Source organism: Somniosus microcephalus, chromosome 4 (genome assembly GCF_052327205.1).
Source record: "Somniosus microcephalus isolate GS21.2 chromosome 4, FLI_Smic_1.0, whole genome shotgun sequence".
NCBI classification, from domain to species: domain Eukaryota; kingdom Metazoa; phylum Chordata; class Chondrichthyes; order Squaliformes; family Somniosidae; genus Somniosus; species Somniosus microcephalus.
The window spans coordinates 79,987,330-80,000,458 of NC_140990.1; the positions used below are offsets into that span (position 1 = coordinate 79,987,330).

The window sequence follows — 13,129 nt, forward strand, 5'->3', positions numbered from 1 at the left end:
CTGAAGGTGCTGACTCTGGCTGGGTTCAGTTCTACACTCACTGGTTCCCCTCCCTCTCCTCCCCTGAAGGTGCTGACTCTGGCTGGGTTCAGTTCAACACTCACTGGTTCCCCTCCCTCTCCTCCCCTGAAGGTGCTGACTCTGGCTGGGTTCAGTTCTACACTCACTGGTTCCCCTCCCTCTCCTCCCCTGAAGGTGCTGACTCTGGCTGGGTTCAGTTCTACACTCACTGGTTCCCCTCCCTCTCCTCCCCTGAAGGTGCTGACTCTGGCTGGGTTCAGTTCAACACTCACTGGTTCACAAGGGAGGAAAGTTCCCAGTGAGTGTAGAACTGAACCCAGCCAGAGTCAGCACCTTCAGGGGAGGAGAGGGAGGTTAACCAGTGAGTGTAGAACTGAACACAGCCAGAGTCAGCACCTTCAGGGGAGGAGAGGGAGGGGAACCAGTGAGTGTAGAACTGAACCCAGCCAGAGTCAGCACCTTCAGGAGATGGGGAGACGTTGACTGAAAGGAAAAATGTTGGCGATGGTGCGATGGGTTTGAATTTCAGCACAGGGAGGAGGGAGAGTGTGTGGGATGGCGATTTACAGCTTTAGGGGAACAAGAGAGGAAAGAATGTTCCATAGAAACTAGAATTGTCTGTTCTGAATTTCTATCCTGTACTTACAGCGATGACTTTAGCAAACTCCTTTTACAGGGTATTAGAAGGGGAGGATTTGCAGACGGGAAACTCAAACCAATCATCAGGTCAAGATCTGACAGTCACTCGGTTCATCTGCACCTGAATATCATCGGCCTTTGAATGTGGAAGGACAAATATTTGCCAGTTCTGTCTGTGGGAAAAGATTTCAAACATCAGTGTGACTGGAAAAGCACTGAGACACACACACCCCAGTGAGAGTGTTCCAGTGCACTGACTGTGGAACGAGCTTTAACCAGTTACACAGCCTGAAAAAACATTGCACCATTCACAGCGGGGAGAAACCGTCCACGTGTTCTGTGTGTGGACGAGGCTTCAACTGACCATCCAACCTGGAGAGACACAAGGACACCCGCACCACGGAGAAACCGTGGAAATGTGGGGACTGTGGGAAGGGATTCAATTACCCGTCCCAGCTGGAAACTCATCGACGCAGTCACACTGGGGAGAGGCCGTTCACCTGCTCTGTATGTGAGAAGGGCTTCACTAATTCATCTCACCTGCTGAGACACCAGTGAGTTCACACTGGGGAGAGGAAGTTCACCTGCTCTTTGTGTGGGAAGGGATTCACTAAATCATCAAACCTGCTGACACACCAGCGAGTTCACACTGGGGAGAGACCGTTCACCTGCTCCGTGTGTGGGAAGGGATTCAGTCAGTCATCCCACTTGCTGACACACCAGCGAGTTCACATGTGACTGCAGGGGTTGGATTCTGCTGTTCTTGCTGCTGTTAACCACATCCAGGACTGAACCATATTTATTCTGACAGTTGGGGTTTGTTTCTGCTGATGTTAATAACCCTATAACTGGGCTGGAGTTTAATATTCTGGATATATAACTGATTGTGTTCTCCGGGCTGCAGTGTCCCTTTAAGAACCGCTGTCTGTGATCTTTCCCCTTAATTCAGGGACTCTCATCAGAAATTTGTTTCCAGTAAAATTAGACATTTTACTTCAACCCTTTAATAATCTTTGGTACAATTCAGTGTTTGAAAAGTTCCGCTGATTAACATCTCCAATTAGGAAGTGCTGATTCATCCTTGCTGACAATTCTTACTAACTTGCACATTACACACAGTGGCACCTCCATTATCCACCAGAAAGAAGGGGAATGGGAATTGGTGGAGAATCGAGAGTCCCCAAATGTTGCCCCTCCTGTCTGGTACAGCAATCCCCTCGGCACGGGAATGGAGACAAGTCCAATCCAAGTGACAGGCTGAGTATCATCAGCCCTTTGAATGTGGAAGGACGAATGTTTGTCTGTTCTGTCTGTGGGAAAATATTTCAAACATCAGTGTGACACACCCAAGTGAGAGTGTTCCAGTGCACTGACTGTGGAAAGAGCTTTAAACAGTTACACAGCCTGAAAAAACATTGCACCGTTCACAGCGGGGAGAAACCGTACACGTGTTCTGTGTGTGGACGAGGCTTCAACTGATCATCCAACCTGGAGAGACACAAGGACACCCGCACCATGGAGAAACCTTGGAAATGTTGGGTCTGCGGGAAGGGATTCAATTACCCGTATGAGCTGGAAATTCATCGACGCATTCACACCGGGGAGATCCCGTTTACCTGCTTTGTGTGGGGGAAGGGGTTCAATGGTTCATCCCACCTGCTAACACACCAGTGCATTCACAAATGACTGCGGGGGTTGGATTCTGCTGTTATTGCTGCTGTTAATCACATCCAGGACTGAACCACGTTCATTCTGACAGTTGGGATTTGTTTCAGCTGATGTTAGTAACCCCTATAACTGGGCTGGATTTTAATCTGTATCAGTGTCAAATAAATGAGCTTTGTTTCACACACACGCAGTGTGTCGGGTCCTTGATATCTCGACAATACAACGAGCTGATTGAGGACTTGTTACAAGCTGAGTGGAATCCATCTGAGAACTGAGATCCCACAACTTTTTAAAAGATGGATCTACAAGATGTCCTAGTCTGACAGGACAGAAAATTCTATTATATTGTAGGTATTCGTGTTGACCTCTGAGGATGAATGCCTACTAAATAATTAAGTTTGACTTCACATGAACAATAAATAAGTTGTTTAATTACTTGAACAGACGAAATACAACAGGTAAGCCGGCTGGATGCAGGAACACCACGATGTAGGTCTTTCCCCGACGGGGACGCCATGAGGACTGAGTCCGCAGTCCTCGGGAGAGCGTGATGACGTCATCACGCTCAGTCGCGTTTTCCCGCGCTTCGGGTGTCACGTGACCGCGTAATGACGTTAGCGCGTTGGTCCGCTCTTGGGGCGGTCACGTGATCCGCGCCGACACCCGGTGTGGAGGCTGGCCGTTAAGGCCGAAGTCGCGAGCGCGGGAACGGGAGCTGGAGGCCGGGCTGACCTGGCGCTTGTCGCGGAAGCAGGAGATCGCGTCGCTCCCGTCTGCTGGCCGATGCGGCCGAAGTCACAGTCGGCCGGGCTGTGCCGGCGGCCGTCAGGGAAGGCCGGGTCGGGCCGGCGGCCGCCGCGCGTACGTCACGTCAAGCGTGACGTGACGTCAGCGCGCTAGGGCGCGTCTTAAAGGGGCAACGGCTCCAACAGGTAAGTTAAAGTGAATTATGTACATAGTTAGTAAGGGACAACCGGTAGTACCGCCACAATATCACAGGGTCCACTTCAACCATCCAGGGCAGTGAGCCCCTGTAACATTGGATTTTAACCTATGGGAAATATTCTGGTAATCTGTTACTGTCACGGGGCAAAGCAGCCTTGTTACTTTAACATCAATTTATTCAGAGTCAATGGGCAATCCGATCTCCAAAGGGAAACATCTCCTTAAAGCTGACGGTGTCGGCAGTTCTGCAGCTCATTTCTCAGTGTGAGCGTGTCAGAATGAAAAGCTTTAACAACAGCCGATGTTTCACAAAGGGAGACTTCACCAGACCAAAGGCCATTGGTGGAGTTTAATGGGCTGTTTGTGTCACTGGGCTACAGGAGGCCATTTTTAACAGAAGGAAAACTGGTCACAGCAAACAGAGAGTTTAACAGACTGTCCCTGGTCCACTCGAACCCCCACCTTCTCTCTCTCACTATTTATGGGCACTGCTGCAGTAATTGCTCCTCTGACCTTTCCTCTCTTGTCCCTCCTACACCCCTAATACACGACCCGACACAATCTCCCTCCCCCGACATCCTCACTGTGCTGGAATCCACACCAGTCTCCCCATCTGCTCCTTGTTCTCTCCCTGGATCCTAAAACTACTGAACTCAGTCTTCCCCTCCTGAAGTCTACAGGCTCTAAAACTGAAGCTTGGTGTCCCTCACTCCCGACTCCTTGATTTACTTCCCCTTCTCTCCTCCTCTTTCGCCCTTGGTTGTGTTCCACACTCTGGGCCTTGGGCCTTCCCCGGGGATTCTCAGTATGAACAGGTGGGATGTGTTTGGAGACAGGGTGTCCCGGCTCTCCACCTTTAAAGGGACAAGGAGACGACCAGCTGGGCTGAATGGCCCTGCTTTATGACATCACTGCAGTGCCTAGCAACCAACCTGCCTGAGCCCTGCTCATTATGGGCTGGGTTTAGCTCAGTGCTGTTACAGGAAGGGAAACAGGAGCAGGATTCACCCCGTGTGGAGCCCAGGATTAATGGGGAGAGGTACAGGATCAATTTATACCTTATTGAGTGAGAAATGTCATTGTCCCGGACACTCCCTGTCCCTCGGTATCTGTGTCGGGGAGCGGCTGATGGGTTTACTCTGTATCTAACCCGTGCTGTACCCGACTGGAGAGTGTTTGATGCTGACACTAGGGGCTCAGCTCCACGAGCACAACATTTAACCCAAAGATGATCTGATAAACCCATCAGCTTCTCCCCTGGACACAGGTCCTGAGGGACAGGGAGTGTCTCTGATATTTTGGTCGGTGTCTTTGATCAAGTTTAAACACCTCGCTCACATCTCCTCTCACCCTGCTTTGTTCTAATGAGAAGTGCCCCAGTTTCTCTCGTCTCTCCTCCTGGGAAAGAGAAGTTCGCCTCAGTTAGAAACTCAAACAGGCGCTTCACTGCAGACAGGTCATCATGAGGAAACATTTCTTTACCCAGCGAGTTATTATGATCTGAAATGCACTGCCTGAAAGGGTGGAGGAAGCAGATTCAAGAGTAACTTTCAAAATGGAATTGGATAAATATTTCAAGGGAAAACATTTACCGGGATATGGGGAAAGAACAAGGGAGTGGGACTAATTGGATAGCTCTCCCAAAGAGCTGGCACACGCATGATGGGCCAAATGGTCGCCTTTTGTGCTGTATCATTCTATGATTCTCTGATAGCTAAAGCCTCTCATCTGTGGTACAACCTCAGTGAATTTATTCTGCAGCCTCTCTGTGGCCCCGACATCCTTCCCAGTGTAAGATTCCCAAAACTTATTCTAACTGCAGCCGAACCGATGGTTTTGTTTTCTACACCCCATTTATAAAAAACCTCGGGTAACATTTTTAAACCACTTTATAAACTTATCCTCCAACTTTTAAAGATTTGTGTATCTGATCTCTGTAGATTTTGCGCCTGCGCTCACTCGAAGGTCGAACTCCAAACCATCGTTAACACCTTCACCGAAGCGCATGAGAGCATAGGCCTTACACCAAACATCCATAAGACAAAAGTCCTCTACCAATTTGCCCCTGCCACACAGTACTGGCCCCCGATTATCAAAATCCATGACAAGGCCTTGGACAATGTGGACCACTTTCCATACCTCAGGAGCCTACTGTCAACAAGGGCAGACGTCGATGACGAAGTCCAACACCGCCTTCAGTGTGCCAGTGCAGCCTTTGGTTGCCTGAGGAAGAGAGTGTTTGAAGGCCAGGACCTCAAACCTGGCACCAAGCTCATGGTCTACAGAGCAGTAGTAATACCCACCCTTCTGTATGCCTCAGAGACATGGACCATGTACAACCGGCACCTCAAAGCACTGGAGAGGTACCACCAACGCTGCCTCCGCAAGATCCTGCAAATCCATTGGCAAGATAGGCGCACCAATGCCAGTGTTCTCGTTCAGGCCAACATCCCTAGAATATATCCTCTGGTTCTTGACCGTTCCGCCAATGGGAACAGTTTCTCTCTATCTACTCTGTCTTGACCCCTCATGATTTTGAACACTTCTATCAGATCTCCTCCCAACCTTCTCTCCTCAAAGGAGAACAACCCCAGCTTCTCCAGTCTATCCACGTAACTGAAATCCCTCATCCCTGGAACCATTCTTGTAAATCTTTTCTGCACCATCTCTGAGGCTTTCACATCCTTCCTAAAGTGCGGGGCCCAGAATTGGACACAATACTCCAGCTGAGGCCGAACCAATGTTTTATGAAGGTTCATCATAACTTCTCTGCTTTTGGACTCTGTGCCTTCCTTGCTTTTGTTGCCTCTTGTTGCTGGCTCCAGGCACTGGAGCGGTTCCTGTGTGTTCAGCTCTCAGCTGCAGTCAGTACCTGGACCGGGCTCAGCACTTTACCCAGCACATCTCTGTCCACATTGTCATACTTGACATGAAGGGGCTGCGCAGGCTTCTTGTCCACCTCGGTCAGGGCGAGAGGTCCCGACCACTCGTGAGCTACACTGTAGAAAGTTGAGAAACCAAAAATAGTGGGGAACCAAGAGGCTAATGAGAGTGAGAAACTTAAAGTAATTAATATCAGTCACGAAAAAGTACTTGCGAAAGTAATGGGACTAAAAGCCGACAAATCCCCTGGACCTGACGGCCTACATCCGAGGGTTTTAAAAGAGATGGCTGCAGAGATAGTGGATGCATTGGTCATGATCTTCCAAAATTCACTAGATTCTGGAAAGGTCCTAGTGGAATGGAAGGTAGAGTGGATACAGAGAGAATGATTCCACTTGTGGGGAAGAGCATAACTAGAGGCCATCAATATAAGACAGACACCAAGAAATCCAATAGGGAATTCAGAAGAAACTTCTTTACCCAGAGAGTGGTGAGAATGTGGAATTCACTACCACAGGGAGTGGTTGAAGCGAACAGTATCAATGCATTTAAGGAGAGGCTGGACAAGCAGATGAGGAAGAAGGGAATAGAGGGTTATGCTGATAGATTTAGATGAGGAAAGACGGGAGGAGGCTCGTGTGGAGCATAAACGCCGGCATGGACTGGTTGGGCCGAATGGCCTGTTTCTGTGCCGTATATCCTGTGTAATTCTAACAATCTCAGTTTTGCAATTTTCAATTCACTATTCCCTGTAAACCGATTGTTAAAATCTGAGCCAGTGTGTTGTGAGACAAAGAGCCTTGTGTCCAATAAGGGGAATAAAGTCACCATTTCTCCTCCATTTACAGACGCTCCCTGACCAGTCACCATTTCTCTTCCATTTACAGACGCTCCCTGACCAGTCTCCATTTCTCCTCGTTACAGACGCTCCCTGACCAGTCACCATTTCTCCTCCATTTACAGACACTCCCTGACCAGTCACCATTTCTCCTCCATTTACAGACGCTCCCTGACCAGTCACCATTTCTCTTCCATTTACAGACGCTCCCTGACCAGTCTCCATTTCTCCTCGTTACAGACGCTCCCTGACCAGTCACCATTTCTCCTCCATTTACAGACACTCCCTGACCAGTCACCATTTCTCCTCCATTTACAGACGCTCCCTGACCAGTCACCATTTCTCCTCCATTTACAGATGCTCCCTGACCAGTCTCCATTTCTCCTCCATTGACAGACGCTCCCTGACCAGTCTCCATTTCTCCTCCATTTACAGACACTCCCTGACCAGTCTCCATTTCTCCTCCATTTACAGACGCTCCCTGACCAGTCACCATTTCTCCTCCATTTACAGACACCCCCTAACCAGTCTCCATTTCTCCTCCATTTACAGACACTCCCTGACCAGTCTCCATTTCTCCTCCATTTACAGACGCTCCCTGACCAGTCACCATTTCTCCTCCATTTACAGACGCTCCCTGACCAGTCACCATTTCTCTTCCATTTACAGACGCTCCCTGACCAGTCTCCATTTCTCCTCGTTACAGACGCTCCCTGACCAGTCACCATTTCTCCTCCATTTACAGACACTCCCTGACCAGTCACCATTTCTCTTCCATTTACAGACGCTCCCTGACCAGTCTCCATTTCTCCTCGTTACAGACGCTCCCTGACCAGTCACCATTTCTCCTCCATTTACAGACACTCCCTGACCAGTCACCATTTCTCCTCCATTTACAGACGCTCCCTGACCAGTCACCATTTCTCCTCCATTTACAGATGCTCCCTGACCAGTCTCCATTTCTCCTCCATTTACAGACGCTCCCTGACCAGTCTCCATTTCTCCTCCATTTACAGATGCTCCCTGACCAGTCCCCATTTCTCCTCCATTGACAGACACTCCCTAACCAGTCTCCATTTCTCCTCCATTTACAGACACTCCCTGACCAGTCTCCATTTCTCCTCCATTTACAGACGCTCCCTGACCAGTCACCATTTCTCCTCCATTTACAGACACCCCCTAACCAGTCTCCATTTCTCCTCCATTTACAGACAATCCCTGACCAGTCTCCATTTCTCCTCCATTTACAGATGCTCCCTGACTTCCTGTCTGTCCTGGAGTTTGGGCGGGGCCCCTTTGCTGAGGGCGCAGGCGGGTGGATAATGTTCACTGTTTTTATAATTGGGCCGGGGGCCGCACTCGGTGTAGCGAGGGAGGAAATGCAGTGGGTGTTGTGGAGATGGATTGTCTAAAGGTGTTTGATAAGGTGACGGACGGGAGGCTTGTTGATCAAATTAAGGCTCACGGTATTAAAGGGAGTGGGGCAGCGTTGATAGGAAGTTGGGTAAAGGGCAGAAAACAGAGAGTAGTGGTGAATGGATGTTCTTCAGACTGGAGATGTGTGAGGTGATAGATTTAGGAGGAAGAAAAACATAGGAAATGTACATGAAATGGTAAAACTTTGAAAGGAGTGGAGGAGCAGAGAGACTTAGGGTGTAAGATTCTAGCTAATGTCACGTCTTATTAACTTGCAGGTTCAAACACTCCCAGGGCAGGTACAGCACGGGTTAGATACAGAGTAAAGCTCCCTCTTCACTGTCCCGTCAAACACTCCCGGGGCAGGTACAGCACGGGTTAGATAGAGAGTAAAGCTCCCTCTACACTGTCCCATCAAACACTCCCGGGGCAGGTACAGCACGGGTTAGATAGAGAGTAAAGCTCCCTCTACACTGTCCCATCAAACACTCCCGGGGTAGGTACAGCACGAGTTAGATACAGAGTAAAGCTCCCTCTACACTGTCCCATCAAACACTCCCAGGGTAGGTACAGCACGGGTTAAATACAGAGTAAATCTCCCTCTACACTGTCCCATCAAACACTGCCAGGGCAGGTACAGCACGGGTTAGATAGAAAGTAAAGCTCCCTCTACACTGTCCCATCAATCACTCCCAGGGCAGGTACAGCCCGGGTTACAGTCCGAGTAAAGATCCCTCTGTGATTCTGCAATTATTTACACAGGAGATCCCCAGTACCCACATCCCTGATTATCCAGCAGAATTTTCACAGGGATAAACCCTGCAAGAGACTTCACTGCATTGACACCAATCTCCTGTGTGATATACTCGCTGGAGTTTAGAAGAATGAGAGGTGATCTCATTGAAACATACAAGATTCTGATGGGGATTGACAGGGTAGATGCTGAGAGGTTGTTTCCCCTGGCTGGACTGTCTAGAACTAGGAGTCATAGTCTCAGTATAAAGGGTAGGCCATTTAAGACTGAGATGTGGAGGAATTTCTTCACTCAGAGGGTTGTGAATCTTTGGAATTCTCTGCCCCAGAGGGCTGTGAATGCTGAGTCTTTGAGTATATTCAAGGCTGAGATCGATAGATTTTTGGACTCTAGGGGAATCAAGGGATATGGAGATTGGGCGGGAAAGTGGAGTTAGAAACATAGAAACATAGAAGATAGGAGCAGGAGTAGGCCATTCGGCCCCTCGAGCCTGCTCCACCATTCAATGAGATCATGGCTGATCATCCAAACTCAGTACCCTGTCCCTGCCTTCTCCCCATATCCCTTGATCCCTTTAGCCTTAAGCAATATATCGAACTCCTTCTTGAATATATTTATTGAATTGGCTTCTGTGGTAGAGAATTCCACAGGTTCCCCACTCTCTGGGTGAAGAAATTCCTCCTCATCTCTGTCCTAAATGGCTTACCCCTGATCTTTAGACTGTGACCCCTGGTTCTGGACTCCCCGGCCATTGGGAACATCCTTCCTGCATCTAGTCTGTCTAGTCCTGTTAGAATTTTATAAGTTTCAATGAGATCCCCTCTCATTCTTCTAAACTCCAGCGAGTATAAGCCCAATCGACCCAATCTCTCCTCATACTTCATTCCTGCCATCCCAGGTATCAGTCTGGTGAATCTTCGCTGCACTCCCTCCATGGCAAGAACATCCTTCCTCAGATAAGGCGACCAAAACTGCACACAATACTCAAGGTGTGGTCTCACCAAGGCCCTGTTCAACTGCAGCAAGACATCCTTGTTCCTGTACTCAAACCCTCTCGCTACGAAGGCCAACATACCATTTGCCTTCTTAACTGCCTGCTGCACCTGCATGTTTACCTTCAGCGACTGGTGCACAAGGACACCCAGGTCTCATTGAACTTTCCCTTCTCCCAGTCTATTGCAGTTCAGATAATAATCTGCCTTCCTGTTTTTGCCACCAAAGTGGATAACCTCGCATTTATCCACATTATACTGCATCTGCCATGCATTTGCCCAATCACCCAACCTGTCCAAATCATACTGGAGTTTCTCGGCATCCTCCTCACAGCACACACGCCCACCCAGCATTGTGTCATCTGCAAACTTGGAGATATTACATCTAGTTCCCTCGTCTAGATCATTAATATATATTGTGATTAGCTGGGGTCCTAGGACCAATCCCTGCGGTACCCCACTAGTCACTGCCTGCCACTCGGAAAAAGACCCGTTTATTCCAACTCTTTGCTTCCTGTCTGCTAAGCAGCTCACTATCCAAGTCAGTACCTTGCCTCCAATCCCATGTGCCTTAACTTTACATGCTAATCTCTTATGCGGGACCTTATCGAAAGCTTTCTGAAAGTCCAAATACACCACATCCACTGGTTCTCCCTTATCTATTCTACCAGTTACATCCTCAAAAAATTCCAGATTAGTCAAGCACGAGTTGAGGTCGATGATCAGCCATGATCTTATTGAAGGCTTGAGGGGTCCAATGGCCCACTCCTGCTCCTATTTCTTATGCTCTTAACCCCACAGTCACTGACACTAATCTCCTCCTGTCTGATATAAACCAACCCCACAGACACTGACACCAATCTCCTCCTGTCTGATATAAACCAGCCCCACAGTCAGACAGCAATCTCCTCCTGTCTGATATAAACCAGCCCCACAGTCACTGACACCAATCTCCTCCTGTCTGATATAAACCAGCCCCACAGTCACTGACACCAATCTCCTCCGGTCTGATATAAACCAGCCCCACAGTCACTGACACCAATCTCCTCCTGTCTGGTATAAACCAACCCCACAGTCACTGACACCAATCTCCTCCTGTCTGATATAAACTAACCCCACAGTCACCGACACCAATCTCCCCGTCTGATATAAACCAGCCCATCACTGACACCAATCTCCTCCTGTCTGATATAAACCAGCCCCACAGTCACTGACACCAATCTCCTCCTGTCTGATAAACACCAACCCACAGTCACTGACACCAATCTCCTCCTGTCTGATATAAACCAACCCCACAGTCACTGACACCAATCTCCTCCTGTCTGATAGAAACCAACCCCAGTCACTGACACCAATCTCCAGTGTATGTCAGACTGAAGTTGTTTACAATCCTGATGAGCTTTTACGCTATTCCTAGTTGAGTTCGAGATCTCCAATGAAACACTCCACACACCTTAATCCCCCTGAGCACAGGATTTATTTTTAACATGTAGATTCTACAGTAATACAACTCCTATACTAAATGAGTGCAAAATATTTACATGGGAGATTCTACAAAGGAATATTTATTGTAATATTTACAATATTATAGTTATATAGTAAGACTCATAATCTTACATCTGTATCCATGAACTCAGACTTTGATCATTGCCAAGCCTGAGAGGCACGAAAGGATGTTCGACTCTTTTAAAATGCCAATTAGAATGGCCCTGAAATTAGGTTCGGGGGCTTGCCGCGCGTGCAAGCCCTTGATCTGCACTCACCCTGCGCGCCGACATCTGAAGCCCGGGCCTGCTTGCATTTCCTGTCACTGGCCCGGTTCAGATGTCGGCGCGCTGTGCTAACCTGATCCAGCGGCGTAGTTAGTGCGATGTGCCGGCTGGGATCAGGTGAGCACTGTGCAGCCAATCAGGGGAGGGGGATCTCATTCATGAGTTTGACAGTAAGAGCTGTGAAACTCATGAAAAGTATGGGCTGCCAAAACACTACTTTAACTTTAAATAAAATTTTAAAAAACATCCCACTGATTATAATAACTATAAATAAGTTTTTTAAAATGTTTTAAACAATTAATCAATTTTTTGAAAAAAATAAATTTTAAAAAAATAGGGTCTAAAACTAAACTTACCATCCTGTAAATTCTTTAAAAATAACAAACCTGTGGAAAAAAAATGTCTACATTGTACTAAAAGCCCACTTACCTGAAAAACTAAATACTTACGTCTTGTTTTTCCACGCGTAAAGACCGGAGGCCTTTACACACGCGCAACTCTGGAAAAAAAAAGGAATTTTACTGCGCACGCGCTGCCTGTGCAGTCGCGCGCGTTCTGCCTCTGAACCCCTTCGTTCAGAGGACAGCAAATGCCGGTTTTCCCCGCAGGCGCTGTGCATGGTGAAAACCGGCATTTCTTCCGGCCAGATGCGTGAGTACCCCGACCGTACTCACGCGTTTGGAACGGAATTACTGGGCCATTGACATTGTCATCAATCGATGTCACATTACCGAGAGAGCCCCCTTTTTAAAGGGGCACAAACAATCAACTCCAAATTATAATTAAATCAGATCCGAATACTGTTGCTGATGTTGACAATTGACTCCAGTCCCTCCGGTGCCCACCGGTCACGGAAGGCCTCCAGCGTCCCGGCGGACACCACGTGCTCCCTCTCCAGGGACAGCCCGAAGGATGTTCCACCTTGGCTGTAGCCGTCAGCTTTCTTCTTCCCGGGGTGCTCTCTGACCTGAGCTGCAAACTGTTCCTGTATTTAAAGCCCAATCAGGTACAGCCCAGGTGACCCTGGTTTCCTCGGCCAATCAAACCATTGAGCTGAAAGACATTTATCAAACAAAGCATTCCATTGGATGGCTATTTAGGGTTCGAGTAACCGCTTCCTGTTCATTGGAGCTCCGAGGAATCTGCGAGTCAGAACAATGTCAGAGTTTGCTTTTACTGGGGCATTTCAAGAAACAAGTGG

The 13,129-nt window shown here is 48.4% G+C and overlaps 1 pseudogene; it reads left to right on the top strand.

Moving 5' to 3' along the window:
* The first annotated feature begins 671 nt into the window (after positions 1-671).
* Positions 672-13,129, top strand: part of LOC147119329 (uncharacterized) — a 34,193-nt pseudogene continuing 21,735 nt past the window's right edge.